Source organism: Benincasa hispida, chromosome 1 (genome assembly GCF_027475165.1).
Source record: "Benincasa hispida cultivar pf3 chromosome 1, pf3_genome.v1.1, whole genome shotgun sequence".
Taxonomy (NCBI): domain Eukaryota; kingdom Viridiplantae; phylum Streptophyta; class Magnoliopsida; order Cucurbitales; family Cucurbitaceae; genus Benincasa; species Benincasa hispida.
Genome location: NC_143478.1, coordinates 100881999 through 100900862, shown reverse-complemented (window position 1 = coordinate 100900862; position 18864 = coordinate 100881999). Strand labels below are relative to the sequence as shown.

The window sequence follows — 18864 nt, the reverse complement described above, 5'->3', positions numbered from 1 at the left end:
GGGCATGATGGGGGCTGAGAATTCATGATGAATTCCAACAAATTCGCAGAACTCAGAAAATTGAGAGTTCTCAAACTCCTTACCATGATCACTTCGAACTCATATCATATTCAAATCCTTTTCGCACTGTAATTGAAGATAAAGAGCTTGAAACACAGGAAATGGATTAGATTTTTTGCACAGAAAAGATCCAAGTGTATCTGGAGCAACCATCAACAACAGCTAAGGCATATCGTTTGTCCCCCAAACTCTCTGACCACATTGGACCCATAAGGCCCATATGAAGAAGTTTGTGAACACATGATCCAGAATGACCTGTTTTCTTGTGAGGAGTGTGAGTTTGTTTTCCCAACTGACAATCTCTACATATAATTCCAGTTGGTACAGGTATAAAGGGGAGGCCAAATATAGCATTCTTGCTAAGAGCCTTCTGTATAGACTTCATGCTTACATGCCCAAGACGTTTGTGTCATAGGCTAGCTTCATCTATCCTAGAAAGATGACAAACCTGCAAAGAATTGTCAGAACTCGATAAATAACAATTATCAGATGAGCACATACCTGTCATGACAAGAGCTTTGACATCGTTTGTGACAATACATTTGTCTTTGGTAAAACTCACATTTAGACCTTGGTCCTATAGCTAATTAATACTAATGAGATTAACTGTAAGCCCTTCAACTAACATTACATCATTTAATTTTGGAAGACTTGGATAATTCAAAGTTTCTTTTTCAGTGATCATACCACTCGCACAATCACCAAAAGTGACTTTTCCTGAGCTAACAGATTTGAGATAAGATAAATAGCTTTTTTCACTAGTCATATGACGCGAGCTACCACTATCAAAGTACTAATCACCTTTGGTAGAGGATCTAAGAGAGGACAAAACTACATTGCATTTGTTTTGAGTTTTTTCTCTCTTCACACTTTTTTTTTATCTTACTCTATCTTGTTCTGAAATTCTGAGAGAAGTGAGGAGCCCTTTTGAGAAAAGAGGGCATGTGAAGATCTTTCAATAATTGGTAGCAAAAAGGACGTTTATGTCCCACTTTGCCACAGTAGTGACAAATCTATCTCTACCTGAATATACGGTTGCCTTCCTTAATAGGAATGACAGAGGAAGTTCCTGCAAGACCATAGGATTTTGGTTCTTGAGCTCTAACAAACTCAACCTTTTGCTTCCCTCACTACAAGAAATAATTATTATGATAGCTAATGGAAAAGACTATAAAAGACTTTTTATAGCCTTTTTCAAAGTTCCAAAAAACACATGTTATTAAAAGTCTAAGACTTTTTATAGCCTTCTTGTCGAGCTATAATGGATGCTATAATAGAGTATGAAGATATAACATATATACATGGCTATGAAAACATTCAATAGCGTTAGTCATTAAAGATATCTTTAACATATGATAGCTTACTCTTAATGCTATCTTTACTATATAATAGCCTTGTCTTAATGCTTTCTTTGATATATGATAACCATTTTTTAGGGCTATTATATCACACACGTATATATAGCTTTAATCTTATGTTATAACAAAATTAACGTTGAAATTACATAGCCCATATACATTATAAGCACTTGTTTTTAGCTAGACACATGAAATACTTCATAATGTATGCATTAAATACAATGAATTCCATTCATTACTGAAATTTTAGTAATCAATTTACATTATAAACTAAAGAAATTATCCAATAATACAAGAAATACATCAAATGTAATTTGCAACTATACAACGTTCAACAAAACTCGTCAAGTGTTGAGGATTATAACCTCATGGAATTGAGCTTCCATCTTTGATATTTTCACATGTAAAGTTATCATTTCATCCACCTATATAAAGAGCTTGAGTTTTTCAAGAAAGATCAAGTCAAAGCCAAACTATAAGTCGAATTGAGTCAACTAATAGGACTAAACTTGGTGTCCGAGTTGCAGCTCGAAGAGAGAAACTTTGCATCCTGAGACGAAAGCAGAAAACATAATTTTAAAAAAATCCTATTAGAAGGGGAAAAAACAACAAATAAACAAGTAAATCTATATCCAAAGTAGAGCATAGCAAAGCAAACATACAAGTAAATCTATATCCATCTACTCAAAAGATTCACGAAAGTAAAATCAACTCAATGAGCCTAAGTTTACCATCATTGACACAAGCTCACCAATATGTCTAACAAATAAAGCATGCAAAACAAAAGCAACCAATCACGGAAAGGTATTCGAGAGAAAATTAAGAGATTAAAAATACCAAACAAAAGCATAAAACAATAAAGCAACAAAGAAAAAAAAGCAAAACCAAACAAAAAGAAAGAAAGAAACTAAAGGCAAAAAAATAAAAATAAATAAAACAACAATCAATGACTACTCACTTTGTTGCCAAGTAGAAAATGTACTCCAGTGCTCCGGTAGAAAGTAAAGAAGCCATAATTCCTAAAGGAAAACAATATTGAATCACTTATATGAAATGAGTGAAATGAGCTAGCACTTGCACATCAAGATTATCAAATATATCCACCAATAATATCATTAAAAATTTGGTATTAAAGAGGTTGGGGGAGAAGAAACTCATGGAAGCAAATGAGATAATAGTAATTTTCCGCCTCCCTACAAATAATTTTAACAAAAGTGTGTCCCTTCATTGCAAGTTTGCAACACACTAATCAAGGTTCATAGAATTTCCTTAACTATGTCACATTAGCTAAAAAACCTATTAAGTCTGTATCCTATGAAACAAAAGACCTCTAAGAATGATAGGGATCATTTATGCTGCGATTTTAATACAATACTTACCAATGTTTTCCACATACACACCGTGTGGTATTTATCTTCATTCTCTTCTAATCAAGCATTAACTTTGAAGATCTTTGAATGGCTCATCCTTACAGTTTTGTCTTTTCATTCTTAAGCCAAAAAAAAAAAAAAAAAAAGGTACTGACTAGGATCTGTATAACCCATAGACCAATAACATTTATTTGTTGGACATCAATATAGGTTGCAAACAAAAGCATTAAGTTAAATTAAATAACAAAACTGCATCAATAATTAAGATTTGAAGAATGCAAAAGCAAAAACAGAACCTTGCAAACAAAAGCACAACCAACTCGATAAAATTGTAAAGTTAAAAAAAAAATGGCAACCATTACATTATTTCATTTGTTTTGCAACTCATTAAACTATCTTCCTCCATGAACATGTTATCACAAAAGCCTTGGGGAAAAAAGTGGGATTGGCTTTAAATCCTCATAATGAAAATAAGAAAGAAAATGGTTGTGGATCAATAGAACAATAGCTTGAATGATAAAAAAAATCATAAGACATTTTGTTGTCTTCAGAATTCGTGTAAACAAAGAGCTTTTTGGAGAGGTCACATTTGTTGCCAAAACAAAAAAGATCCAAGTGTTGGATTGAGTCAACCAAATTGGAGAAAACCTTATGTTGGAGTTGACATTGATGGTGAAATTTAGTAAGTCATCGATGCAATTAAAGAAAGTTTCTCAGTCTATCTAGTTAATAAAACTTCCTCCTAGTTAGTTGATACGCAAACCACATCAGGATGTTAGATTCATAACATAAACTCCAATTATTTAATTCCCTTCTTAAAACAAATCATTAATTGTTATTTTCACTCATGAATTCTAGGCTTAAACTAAAAAGTATAAATGAAATCTCCAAACCTATGCTAAGAAATTTATTTTTTAGATTCTCCCAAATAATGAAGCTGAGCATTAAATGTTTAGAGTATAAGGTTTCTTTCAAGCTTCATTAAAGTTTACTTTAAATGTTTAGAGTATAAGACATCTTTCAAGCTTCATTAAAGTTTACTTTAAATGTTTAGGGTATAAGATTTCCTTCAAGCTTCATTAAAGTATACTATAGATAGAGAAAAGACAAATAGCATCATGAAGAAATAGGAGTAAGGTGTGAAAAGAAAATAATAGAGAGAGAATCTTTGATGGTTCAACTTAAGAGGCAATGACCTTGATTAGAATGGGCGGAGAAAGGTTCAAACTGTTAAAAAAAATCAAGAAACAAATTCTCGACAACATACTCTGCTCTAACATTATAACTCAAATAGAAAAACTACAACACCACAACTATACTACAATAGCATTTAAACCAAAAAATCAGAAATGAACAAACAATCATAAACTAGGTTAATTCGAGATTAACCTTATTTTCGACCACCAAGGAGTGAGTGAAAGTTTGTTATTGTTGTTGGGATTAAAGATCTACACACTTTTCTTCTATAGTCTCTCTAAATTTCTACTTCATGAGTATTGTTGATCCAAATTTTTGTTCTAGGTCACTATTATTGAATTTCATATCTCAATTTTCATCCACAGTTCTACAAAATTTCTACCTCATGAGTATTTTGAAAAGATTAGGAGTAAATTTGCAACTTTAAAAGTATTGGAGTATTTTTAAAACAAATGACAAATTCAAAGTATTTCTTATAAATATTTAACCAAATTAGTAATTTGATAATAGCATACCTTGAATTTTGCTCCCCATATCTCTTCTTCAAGAGCAGGTTCAGCAGTAATCATTCTTTCTGGCTCCAACTCCGTTATTCCTTTATTTTCCGTTGACTGATTTGCAAAATCTGCTCAAACCCCAAAACACAAGCCATGAAGCAATTAAGGAATGAGAAGATATCTCCTAGATGCGTATTGAGATATAAAAAGGAGGTGAGAAACAAATGTACGGTGATAGTTAGATGAAGGTGAAAGAATGAAATGTTGTTCTTCGGATTCTCATAACATCCAAATCTCGCACCACAGTAGAGAAGAAACATCCTAAAATTGAAAAACAATGATTCATTTTCCATGCCGTAATTATACCTAATCGACAAAAAAAATGGAGCCCTAATATTCAAAATTACCTTGAGGAACGAAGCAAGGGATTCTCCACAAGCACCGTTGAGAAGACCAACATCATTGGCGAACACGTATCCATCAGCAGTGATTCCCCAATGCGAAGGCACTATCCCGATCTGATCTTGGCGAAACCACAAAGAATCCAATCGAAGGAAAGAAAACAGAAACTGGTACTTTGTAACTTTGATTTTAATGAATTAGGTAGAATGTTTGAAAAAGGTGAGTTACAAAAGCGAGGAAGAGAGTGGAAGTGGAGTTTGTTGAAGAGGATGAAGGCGAAGGTGCCGCTGATTATTGTTGATTCAGATCGAACAAAACAAATAATGGAGGAAGATGAGAAAATAAAATACACTTGGCGAGTCTCATAACTTGAAAGAGGAAAAAAAAATCATTCCTAAGGTAGAGTTGATTCAGAATGAAAGAAAGAATGAAGGAAGAAACCAGGGGAGGGGAATGAGAAAAGACAAACCCATTTTACTTGAGCGGCAATTAAAGGGCAGACGAGGGTTTCTTCTTTCAAAAATCTAGGCGCGGAATCTCTCTTTTTTTTCTTTTTTTTTTTTTTCTTTTTTTTTTTGTCTTTAATCTTTGACACTTTTTTTCTTATAATTATCATCTGTTGTCTTTCCTTCTGTCAAAATTTTCGCAAGTGTCTTAGTGCCAGTGTTCAACATGCTTACATTCTTGTTCATAGTGTTTTTTTTAGCTTTAACTTGTGAAAGTTCATGTTTCAACTTTGCAATCATAGACATCAGCCTGTGATTATTAGCAATCGAAGTCTCAATTTTTTCTTTTTGTATATTAAGAACTTTCTGATCTTCTTGCCACCTAAGAAACAGGGCATGATACGAAGGGTCTGAAGATTCAGGGCTCATGACATCAAAAGCCTTTTCTACATACACGTCATACTTAGAGACTTTGTAAGATGAGATGTTACTAACAAGTGCTTTAACATCTTCCTCTGAGTCACTACTTTCTTCCCTTTCTATATCAGACAAAGTTAAGACGTATCCTTTACTCTGTTTCTTTCATATCGAATCTATTAGGTAGAGACTTGAGCACCTTTCAAACAAGTTTTTATTCTGAGATTTTTTCACCAAGATAAAAAGAATCATTTGCGATATTTAACAGACTAATATTAAAATCAGCAATAGACTCATCATCATGCATTCCCAAGTTCTCAAACTTTGATGTCAACAACTGTAGCCTTGACATCTTGACTTTAAAAGTTCCCTCGTGCACAATGGACAAAATGTGTCATGCCTCCTTAGCAGAGACACAAGTAATAATTAGTCTGAATATGTTATAGCCTACATCATTAAATATGGCATTCAAGGCAAGAGAATTCCTCAATGAAGCTTCATCTTCTTCTTCAGACCACTGTGATCTGGCTTCAAGACTTATTTCTCATCATCAATTTTCATGGTAGGGTGAGGCCACCCAACAACCACTACTTTCCAAGGCAGATAGTTAGTTCCATATAGAACTAGAGGACGAGTAGTAAAACCACATTCTTTGATCACATCCATGATTGAAACACCTGAGATAAAGTTGACCGCTCTGATACCAATTGAAAAAACACAAGGGTGACTCGCCACCTAAAAGACGAATGTTAAATGGAAAGTACCGATAAGCACTGTGACAACAAAAATACTAACAACAAGTAAATAAGTAAAGATACGTAGAAGTTGGTAACCCAATTTGATGATAATCCACCTACGTCTGGGGAGTAGTGTGCCCAAAAAAGATAATCAACTAGTATTAAAGAGTTAAGCAGTTTACAATGTAGTACTTATCTATAATATAGGACAACTATAGTGACTCACGTAGAGCTCAACTCACTTATCACCTAGGCTTCTAGATGTGAGACTCCCTCTCAAATACACTTAGGTTTCCTCTAAGTTTAACAATATCAGTGTACATCACCTCGACTTTCAACGATGAGTGAGAGTCCTCTCATGATGATATGTTTCCTTTGGTTGGCGAACTCTCTTCACTGATGAATCTTAGGATCCCCCTAAGATGAAGAACTCATTCTTGAAGCTTAATCTTAGGCTCCTTCTAAGACTAAGAATTCTTTATTTGGCAACAATGACTTAGGCTCCTCCAATACAGTGATTTACTTCAAAGACTTGTACCTAAACAGATGAAGAACTTGCACAGCGGATTGACAAGCAAGAGCACAACAAAGCACAACAATGGCTATAGAGCAGAAAATGTTTTGCTTGATTAATAAAAGCGGAAACCCTAAAGATCAACATAATTCTCCTTTAAAAGAAAAATCCAAAAAAGGAAACAAATCCCTTTTTGGAAAAGAAATAATGTGCTTTAATAAAGAAAAATATAGAACAAAATGTTACACCCGGATATTTCCAAATAAGAAAAATATTCTATAGGATTGATGCCACATATAGATGTTAAGACTTTATTTGAGACATTTGCAGAAACCACTGTCTTAGAAAAATATAAAGGCAACAAAACAAATCTCCAACAGCATTGCTTTCAGAATCTTTTGCATTAGATGTTCTCTTTGTACATTCTTCAAGTGCTTCAATGAAGCAATAGCTTGAGATATATCCAAATAAAACTTATCTTGTATTTTGTGATTTTGTAGAGATGTCCAAATTGGTTGAGGCTTCAAAATATCGCTTCCAATTATAATTACTCAATCTTTTGCAGCTTCGTTCACTTGAGTTCATAACTCACTATTACCAAATCGTGATGATTCCATTGCCTTGAAATTTCAAATCTTTGATTTTTCATGTTTCGAAATGAAGACTTGGGTTAAAACTAGCACTTCGTTGTTCATCATCGCCTTTTATTCTCTTTCAATCTTCTTGCTTTTTGTTGATTCAATTTTGTAATGGAAGGGGAGGGAAGTTGGTGTGGATGATGAATTGTTCATTGTTGTTGTTGTCTCCAAGCTTAGAGTGTAAAGTTTCACATATTTTTGTTTATATATATATATATATATATATATAAAGAATTTGTGAGCGTGGATGCTATAGAAAACACCATGGTTGGTGGGAGTTCGGTTGCTTGAAGGTGTCATTTGCCACCATTCCTAACTCGAAGTTTTCCATTTGCTGCCTACTATTGCTACTGTTGTTCAAAAGCCGACTCCATTTAGAGAGTTGTTGTACGTCACCGCTCGGAGTCCCAAAAATATTGTTGGATCATAGATTTTTTTTTAATTTAATTCAATTTTAACATTTTTTAAAAAAATTTATTATCAACCAAACAAAACTTCAATTGGTGAAAATCACGAACATTAAAAAAAGGCACTGCCAATTGGTGACCTCGGTATTCTCTAGGTGATAATCTAAGAGGTGTGGTGCTCTGGTGATTTTGGATTGAGAGGAAGAGTAGAGAGGGAGGAGGAAAGAAGGGGGAAACAATTTTGATCAGATCTAAGATCACAGAACAACTTGTGTGTTTTTCTAGGAAGAAGAAAAAAGACCCTTAAGCCACCCTTTCCACTTGGGGGGGGGGGGGGGGGGGGGGGGGGGGGGGCATTAATTAATTCAAAATTAACTAGTTAAATAAATAAATAATAATAATTTATTTATTTAATAAATAATTTAATATATATTAATATGATCACTACCTTATCATATGATATATATAAAACTATATTTTATATCAAATATAACATATAACCTATAGTTTTAATATTGTATCATATACAATATAACCTGTAGTTTCTTTTGTCTCACTCATGGCTTTTAATATAAATCACATTTATATTAGATTAATTATATGAATCTAATTCATATAATTAATATTCGAATCATATTCAAATATTTATTTTCTCTCATAAATACTTAATATTATAATGTTTCAAATACATTATAGTAATTATATTATATATAATTAAAACTAAATTAATTATATCATATATAATTAATTTTCTCAATTAATTTGAAGAATTCAAATAAATCCAAAAACTGATTCTCATTAAATCTTGTTGAGCTACCGAGGGGATCTCATAGACCTGTAGCTTGAAGGTCCAACGGTACGTGAATAGTTAATTATTTTTAATTAAATTATTCACCATCCGTTAACTGTCGGGCACTCCACTAAAGACCAACAACTGCACTCTTCGCACTACAGATATATTTTTGTGTCCATTGGATATAACCATTCAATAATACGATGACCCTGTTGGGGTTGATGCCCTAAATCTCGTAGGGTCCTATAGTTTGTAAACTTTGTTTGAACAAACTTGTATGTGATTAATAATATTTGATATTTTATTCACTTTGTCTATGAAATATGTGATATTTTAGTTGCATTAACCACAAACCACTAACATCCAAGGTTATCGTTGTAACTTAAACATGTATGTGGAGACATATAGGTGGATCATGTTTAAGTGATAACCTAAATGATCTGTAGTATATAGATAAGGCTGGGTACCTTATCATGGTAATACTTACGAGTATGACCCGCTTTGTAGGTGTTACAAATGCTGTAAAATGCTACAAATGATATGATCTTGATCATTCATGTGTTAGACATGCAAGCGGGGATATTTTATACAAATGAGTTTGTATAAGATCGGACCACGAAATATATAGTCTCATTATATAACACCGTTCATAATAGAGACCTTCACTTCACTAGGATAACCATAGGTAACATAACCTTAATCCTGAGTGAGTTGTGAATTCCTGCCTATGAGGGTAGTCCTTTGATTTGTATAGGTGTTGAAGGATCTCTTGATGAAGAGCATCCATGAGTACGTTCGGATCTTTCGGAGACCGAAATACAACATATACATTCTAACGTACAGTTATGCAAACAAACAGTAATTAACAACATGCTTCGAACACTAAAGAATAAGGGAAAGAATTCTCATACCAGTTGAAGACCCTCTTCAAGCTTTAGAACTAAGATGCAGCGGAAGAACCTCTACCCGAACTCTATCGCTCAACAAACGTGTCGTCTGCAGCAACAAGATCAACCACGAACAAGTAAACGCAATGGGGACGGGGATAACTTGTAGAAATACAAGTTATTTTTGCTCTTAAGTTGGAACAACTAAGGTTTTTAATGATAAATTCTCCTCATTTTTAGAAGAAACGCATGGATTTATTCAAACATTAGCAAACTCATGCAAAAGAAGTTTTATTACTAAATATCGCGACACTAATGCATTGTATTGCAAGATTTCAACACGAGGATTAACGCTAACGCATTAGAGAAGTGCCACAGGGAAAGCTCTAACGCATGGGCCATGCGTCGGAGGGAATTCAATGTAGAGAAGATTCATTGATCCAGGCTGATTGTGTCACATCACCACTTGCAAGTATGGGCACGAGCAGCAGGCGGTGTCTGAAAAGCTTCCGAGAGTCAGGCGGCTGATCAAGGCTTGGACTTTAATGATGACCATGGCATGGACTTTAATGCTGCCCATTCACCAAGTGGACATGACCAACGCTTATAAATAGATGAAGTCCCTCCAGAGTTCAGATCATTTGAAGCACATAGAAATTATCAAGACTCTCAATCTTTGTAATTAGCGTAGTTGTAGTTTAAGTTGTGCTGTGGTGCCAAGACGATCAGAAAGGTTGAGAACCACCACCACCACCAGTCAGGGAGCGGAGGAAGCCAAGCTTGAGAAAAACACTTCGTCCAACTCCTATACAAGTGATTGTACACAACAGAATTGAGCCAAAGAGATACAAGATATTGAGATTGTACTCTACGGCTTGACTCAGTTCCTTTCATCTCATTTATCACTTTCATTGCATTTAATTGAATATTGCTTTTGTAAAGACAACTTGCTTCTTTATAAAATTTATATATTTGATCCATCACATTTTGCCATTGTTTATTTCTTGTTTATATTGAATGCATTTATACTTTATGCAAAACTTCATTTCAAATGCTTAAGCCGACTTGATCACTTGGTAAAAGCATCTTTAACTTAGATTATTCGAGAGAATAACTAAGCTGCATCAAGTAGGACGCCTAGTACAGCTAGAGATAGACTTACTGGTGTTTATTGCATTCTGTGTTAGACACATGCATCCTAGAGATAGGTTTTGCATGTTATTTGCATTGAGAAGTGTTGAATAAAGTCCAACGCATAAACAAAAGATAAGCAAATCATCCCATCTCATCCACATCACATTCTAGTTTGTGTACACTCATCTTAGATCGATGCATACCACTTTTAAACTTCATTCTCGCATGATCCATCACTCATTACTTAACTCTTTTGTATCTTCTTGCACAGGCACAACACTTTAGTGTGAATAACACATTTCTCTTCATATATTTAGGAAAACCCCTACAATAGATACAATGCAAGGTCTGTGTTTGTTTAACTGAATCCCTGAATTCGACTCTGGACTTGCCAGGAACCTAAATTAGATTTATACTTGGGTCTGGTTTAGGAAAACTTGAACGTCATTAGAAGGAGCGTTATGCATTCTGTTGCATCTCTCTAACGCACTAACGCGTTACAAAGACTTAAACGCATCAAAGCATCAATGCATCACTTATACTTAGAACTTATTCTTCCAATTTATTTTATACAATACACTCCTAGAGCGAATCATGATAGAAATGAACAAGTTTTTGGCACCGTTGCTGGGGATTTAGAACAAGAATAACCAGAAATTTCGTTTGTATCTATTGTAGGAATACTTCAGTCGAGGGAGTATTACAAGCTAAGCCTAAGCTTGTGAACATTTATGAACAGGGAGAGCACTCTTGAACTCAGATACGACCCCGAGACTGAAAGGACCTTCTGACGTAGGAACCAATCTAATCGTCGTCGAAGGTTGAGGCAGTTTCTCAGACAACAGAACAGGCAACGAGTAATGGCAGAAGAATAGGCAAATCAACAACTAGCTCATGCTGCACAGAATCAGATCCTTATGGCAAACAGCAGCACGCGTCCAATGAAGGAGTACGCGTCCCCTGTACTGTATGATTTCTCTCTAAGAATTATATACCCAACGCCAGACGGAACGAGGTTCGAGATGAAATCTGTAATGCTCCAAATGCTCTAGACTGTTGGACAATTTGAGAGTGGTCGTGGTGAAGATCCTCACGCCCACATGAAGTGTTTCGTGGAAACATGTAACTCATTTGTGATTCCTGGAATCACCCCAGAAGCGATCAGATTGTCTTTGTTCCCCTATTCTTTGCGTGATGATGCAAAACAATGGGTAAGCTCACTAGAGCCAAGTGAAATCACCACCTGGGAGAAGTTGGTGGAGAAATTTATGCAAAAATATTTCCTACCTACCACCAACGCAAGGAGGTGTCGAGAGATTATAAACTTTGAACAAGAAGAAGCTGAGACCTTAAGCGGTGCATGGGAGCATTTTAAGGGACTGGTTAAAAATTGCCCGAACTATGGACTACCACTAATTATCCAAATGGAGACGTTTTTTGGAGGATTGAATAGAGCATCACAGATGGCAGCAGACGTAGTAGCGGCTGGTGGACTTATGGACAAATCTTATACTGAGGCTAAAGAGATATTAGACCGCATTGCTAAGCACAACATGGATTGGGTGGACGATACGTATGATGGAAGAGCTGACAGGAAGAAGAGATCTCAGAACGTTAATTCTATCGATTCCAACGTAATAGCAACACTTTTCTGCTCAAGTGGCTACAATGACCAGCCTTTTGCAAAACATAACGCTAGGAAACGCATCAAATTAGCAGAAGGAAAATCAGGTAGAGGCGTTTGGGCAGCCCATGGTTAGCTGTGTGGGCTGTGGAGATCCTCACTCCTATGCGGATTGCCCACAAAATCCCCAATTAGTATGTTTCATTAAAAACAACCCATTTTCCAATATATATAATCCTGGATGGAGAAACCATCCAAATTTTTCTTGGACAGGAGGAAATCATCAGGAGCACCACCTAAGGGCGAACCAACATCAAAGGAATGGATCGATGCCTGCATTTCAACAAACGCATCAACCACATCAACAGCCCTTTAATAGAGAAAGACAGTCATCGAGCTCAGGATCTCCACTTGAGAACCTATTGAAGGAGTACATAGCCCAAAATGACGCGTTGCTGAAAAGCCAAGCGTCATCTATCAGAAACCTGAAAATACAGGTAAGGCAGATAGCGAGCGAATTGAAAAGTAGGCAGCCTAGAGTTCTACCTAGTAATACTGAAACACCTGGGAATAACAATGGGAAGGAGCAATGTCACGCAGTGACGTTGTGAAGTGGAAAAGCTCATGAAGAAAGAAGAATGAATCCAAGAAATAGTAGTCCTTCGAAAGAACGCATCACATGTTCAATGGAGCAAGAAGAAAGAACGCCTGAGACTACAAGCCATTCAGAACCAAGTATGTCTAACGCGGGAAAACCCGCGGTGCTGCTGAACGCACCATTCCCTAGGCATCTGATGAAAAAGAATGATGAACAATAATTCAAACGCTTTCTTGAGCTCCTAAGGCAGTTGCATATCAACATTCCACTTATAGAGGCCTTGGAGCAGATGCCAACATATGTCAAATTTTTGAAGGACATTTTGACAAAGAAAAGAAGAGTCAGTGAGAAGGAAGTAATCGCGCTAATGCAGGAGTGCAACGCGTTAGTAAACAACAGTCTACCAAAGAAGCAGAATGACTCTGGGAGCTTCACAATTCCTTGCTCGATAGAAGGATTGGATGTGGGTCATGCGTTGTACGATTTTGGAGCTAGCATTAATCTCATGCCTCTTTCAATCTTTAAGAAATTGGGAATTGATGAAGCACAACCCACTTCTATTACTCTTCAGCTTGCTGACAGAACAATCAAGTACCCAAAAGGAAAGATTGAAGACGGTCTGGTAAAGGTTGACAACTTCATATTCCCAGCAGACTTTATTATCTTGGACTATGAAGCGGATAAGGAGGTACCAATTATCCTTGGACGCCCCTTCCTAGCTATTGGGAAAGTTTTAATTGACGTGAATAAAGGCGAATTGACTATGCGCGTGGATAATCAAGAGGTGAAGTTTAATGTGTTCAACGCATTAAAGTTCCCAGATAATGAAGATTTTCAACTTAACAGTTTAGAGTTTCCTGAAGAAGAGACCCATGTATGCGAGGTCCTCACGTTGGAGGAGAACCTAAAAGAATCAGAGCCGCCAAGTCTGAGTGAGCGGTGGACAAAACCAATGCCAACGCGTCCATCACTTGAGAAACCACCAGAACTCGAGTTGAAACCAATGCCTAGTCACTTGAAATATGCCTTCGTTGGAACCAACAACACTTTACCTGTGATCATTTTCGCGAATCTTACAGAGCCTAACGAGCACTCTCTCTTGCAAATACTGAAAAAGCACATGCGTGCAATAGGGTGGACACTAGCGGATATCTGCGGCATCAACCGATCTTATTGCATGCATAAGATCAGGCTGGAAGAAGGGAAGTCGGGGTCAATCGAGCCTCAAAGAAGGTTGAACCCCATAACAAAAGAAGTGGTCAAGAAAGAAATTTTAAAATGGTTGGATGCGGGAGTTATTTATCCTATATCTGACAGTAGTTGGGTAAGTCCAGTCCAATGCGTCCCCAAGAAAGAGGGAACGACTGTGATAGTCAATAGCAATAATGAACTCATACCCTCGAGGACTGTCACAGGCTGGCGCATCTGTATGGATTACAGGAAGCACAACGCAACAACCAAGAAAGACCACTTCCCCCTTCCTTTCATCGACCAAATGCTTGATAGACTTGCGGGGAAAAAATTTTACTGCTTTCTTGATGGATACTTTGGTTATAACCAGATTTTGATTGATCCAGAAGATCAGGAGAAGACAATGTTTACCTGTCTCTTTGGAACATTTGCATTCAGACGCATGCCCTTTGGGCTGTGCAATGCACCAGAGACATTTCAAAGGTGTATGATGGCTATCTTCTCTGACTTCTTAGAAAAGACCGTTGAAGTCTTCATGGACGATTTCTTAGTCTTTGGAGACTCATTCCAATCATGCCTAGATAATTTGGAGGCGTCCTCGCTCGATGCGAGGAAACAAACCTTGTGCTGAATTGGGAAAAATGTCACTTCATGGTGACTGAAGAAATTGTCTTTGGCCACAAAGTAACTAAGGCTGGGTTGGAAGTAGATGAAGCCAAGATAGATGTGATAGTAAAGCTTCCACCACCATCAAATATTAAAGCTTTACGAAGTTTTCTAAGGCATGTTGGCTTCTATCGAAGGTTCGTTAGAGGATTCTCTCAGATTGCACGACCTCTGAGTACATTACTAGAGGCAAACCGGCCCTACAATTTTAATGAAGACTACACTGACGCGTTTGAAACATTAAAATATGCATTGACGACATCCCCGATACTAATAGCATCGGATTGGATGCAACGTTTTATTCTCATGTGCGATGCGAGTGATGTGGCAGTAGGACCAATGTTAGGGAAGAAGAAAGGAAATTTGATACATCCCATTTCTTACACGTCCAAAACTCTGAATAACTCTTAGGAACACTACACCACCACTGAAAAATAAATGTTGGTTGTAGTGTTTGGTATTGAAAAGTTTAGATCTTACCTAGTTGGTGCGTCAGCCACCATATATACTGATCACTCAACCATAAAATTCCTGATGAGTAAAAAGAACGTGAAGCCAAGATTGATAAGATGGGTGCTACTGTTACAGGAGTTTGATATTGATATCCGGGACAAAAAGGGAACTGAGAACTAGGTGGTTGACCACCTGTCCAGGCTAGAACATCAAGAAATGTAAGATCAAGAAAGTGAAATCAAGGACACATTCCCTGATGAAAGCTTGTTCAGAGTTGAAGGCAGGGAACCTTGGTATGCGGACATTGTCAATTACTACCAAGCAATTCTCTGGGAACTTCAACTCTTAGGAAAAGAAACGGTTAGTACATGACAGCAAGTTTTATTTTTGGGATGAACCATTTCTATATAAGCAAGGCTCTGACTCCATAATGCGTTGATGCGTTCCGGAGGAGGAGACACAACGCATCTTAGCTGAGTGTCATGACTCACCTTACGGAGGGTATTTCGGTGGGCAGAGTACCGCTGCGAAGATCCTTCAGAGCGGATACTTCTGGCTCACCCTCTTCAAAGACGCGAGGGAGTTTGTTCGTAATTGTGACCCCTGCCAACGCACCAGAAATATTTCTTCAAGGGACGCAATGCCCTTGAACAATATTCTCGAAGTTGAGCTGTTTGATGTTTGAGGTATTGATTTTATGGGACCTTTTCCCTTGTCCTACGGTCAACAATATATCCTACTTGCAGTAGATATGTGTCAAAGTGGGTAGAAGCAGTAGCCTGTGCTAGGAATGATGCGTCCACTGTTTCCAAGTTTCTTACCAGGAACATTTTCACACGATTTGGAACGCCAAGAGCCCTGATAAGCGACGAAGGTACGCACTTCATTAATCGCATCATTTATAAATTACTTGCAAAATATAATGTTAGGCACAAGATCGCTACTGCCCACCACCCACAAACAAACGGTCAAGCGAAAGTATCCAATCGAGAAATCAAATCTATCCTGGAGAAAGTTGTTAATGCAACATGGAAGGACTGGGCACAGAGGCTGGATGAAGCACTCTGGGCCTATAAGACTGCTTACAAGAACCCTATAGTATGTCTTCATACTCTCTTGTATTTGGAAAATCTTGTCAATTACTTTTAGAGTTGGAGCACAAGGCGTTTTGGGCAGTTAAGAAGCTAAACATGAACTTGGACGCCACGAGCGCTCAACGCAAACTTCAGCTCAATGAGTTTGAGGAATGGCGATTGAACGCGTACGTAAACAACAAGCTATACAAAGAGAAGATAAAGCGTTGGCATGACCAACGCATCAGTAAGAAAGAACTTGTTGTTGGCCAAAAAGTTCTATTGTTCAATTCACGTTTGCGTTTGTTTCTAGGGAAGTTAAAATCCAGGTGGTTAGGACTCTTTATCATTAAGACAATCTATCCATATAGAGCAGTGGAATTAACACGGGAGGATGGCCCCAACACATTCAAAGTAAATGGCCAAAGAGTGAAGCCATACTTTGAAGATGGACTGGAACGTCAAAAGTCATCTCTCACACTAGCTGAGGCTCGCTTTTGAAGCATCCCTGCGTTTGCATCGCCATATATTCCAGGGATGTTTCCTTTATCCTTGTCTTTTTGCATTCTGTATTTTACAATGTGTTTGAGTTTGTTGGTTTTTTTGTTTGTCTATTTTAAGATTGATTGTTCTTTTTTTTTGCCATCATAAAGTTGGAAATTTACTTTTTTTTTTTTTTTTTTTTTTTTAAGAAAAGTTATGTATCAACGAGTTGGGAATAACGAACGCATTAAACTTAAGTCTAACGCATGGCCCAGTTGAAGGGACGCATCTCGAGAATACAAAAGCACTCGAGTGCTTGGAAACCCAAGACGTCCCTTCAGCTTCACATTTATTATGGACATCAAGCGCCGCCTGACGTCAGCCCACTAATTCTCTCTTAGCCTATAAAAAGATTGAACGCTTCATTTTCCTTCTTCTTCCTCATTTTCCTCTCGAGCTCTCTGAAAAAAAAGGAAAACCCTAGCCTCTCCATTCCCCCTCATCGCCGATCTATTCCAGCAACTCTCCAGCCACAATGTCGTCTGCATCAAATAGTCAGAACCAAACCGTGAGCTTCGGGAACGACTCACACTCTTCCTCGTCTATTTCGATTTCACCTCTCCCGAGCCCTAGAGAAACGTCCAAAGCCCTTGTCCAAACCAAACCCACGCACGACGGAGTAACCTCCTTTTCCCAACGGCCGTCTCGGTCGAAACCTTCCACAACACCCACAAAACCCCCTTCTAAAACCACAAAAGCCCTTGCAACCCTTCCTTCCAAAACTCTTCAACCAAAACCCAAAACTATCCCTAAGCCAAAGCCCAAAACACCTTCGAAATTGAGGTAGCATCCGTCATCTACGGCTGTCAATAAGCCCTATACCAAGCCTGCCCCACCACCATTCATTCCTAACATAACTTCAGTGGGTGTAATGCATGACCCACTTCCAGCCTACCTTCATAATGCACCATCACCAGCCGTGCGTCCACCACCTCCACTTTCTATCTAGCCCTTAGCCACCATTTATCCAGTCGAATCAGACGCGTCAAGCCAACCATTGCGTTCACCCATTGTCATATCCTCCCCTGGGTCACCTCATACTCCATCAGGCACCTCTCCACTTACTCCACCTAGACCCCCCTCTAATAGCCTTGTGTCAGAGCACAACCCTGAAGAGTTGGCCGAATTGGCTCGACTGAACAAGCAGGAAGTTTTTGGTGCTATTTTGGTGAGTCTCAATCAAAGCCAAGAGAAAGACCAAGTGATACATTCAGACCCACCTAACGCATCACTTGAAATGGATGAAGCAGAGCGGTACGCTATGATGCTTGAAGAGGAATTAGAAGAAGAGGAATTAGAAGAAAAAGATAGAGAAGAAGAAGAAAGGAGAATTGGCCTAGACGCGTCTCAATCACGCCAATCCGACGCAAATGAAGGGCCCTTAAAATCAAAGAGAGTGATAAGGAAAATGAAATTAATATTGAAGGAAAAAGATGAGCAGTTAGCATCCGGTCCTGAGGATGCAACGCATGGGAGTTGCTCAAGGCACGACGCACTAGAGAAGGACTTGAAAGACTACCAGCCTGTGAGGCAAGGGCAAAAGAAGACATCTCTCCAAAGGGAATTGGAGAATGAATTGAGAGAGCTAGCAAGGGAAGCCAAAGAACATGCAGCAGGAAAATGCAAGGTAACCGACGTGTTACCTAAGAAGACCTCAGGAAGAAAGCGTTAATTCAGCGATATACTTGTAGAAAAAGGATTCTTTCCCGAACGCCACCCACTGCCAGTATATATAATAGAAATAATAAATGCAATGGGCTGGAGTCAGTTCTGCATTGGGCACACACGTATTTGGCCCAACCTTGTTCGTATGTTCTACACCAGCGAGTTTGACATAGAGAAGAACACAACCTTCGTTG

At 37.7% G+C, this 18864-nt stretch overlaps 1 long non-coding RNA gene across 2 annotated transcripts; it reads right to left on the bottom strand.

Annotated features, from left to right (window-relative positions):
• Positions 1 to 1626: 1626 nt before the first annotated feature.
• LOC120073934 (uncharacterized) lies at positions 1627 to 5434 on the bottom strand. 2 transcript variants are annotated; one of them, XR_005480848.2, is made up of 5 exons: positions 4890 to 5434; positions 4713 to 4803; positions 4501 to 4610; positions 2377 to 2437; positions 1627 to 1968 (listed from the first exon to the last, which is right to left on the bottom strand). It is a non-coding gene; the product is annotated as an uncharacterized LOC120073934 (long non-coding RNA). The 2 variants fall into 2 exon arrangements; XR_016528315.1 differs by lacking the exon at positions 4713 to 4803 and having other exon boundaries at positions 4890 to 5375.
• Between the last annotated feature and the right edge of the window lie 13430 nt (positions 5435 to 18864).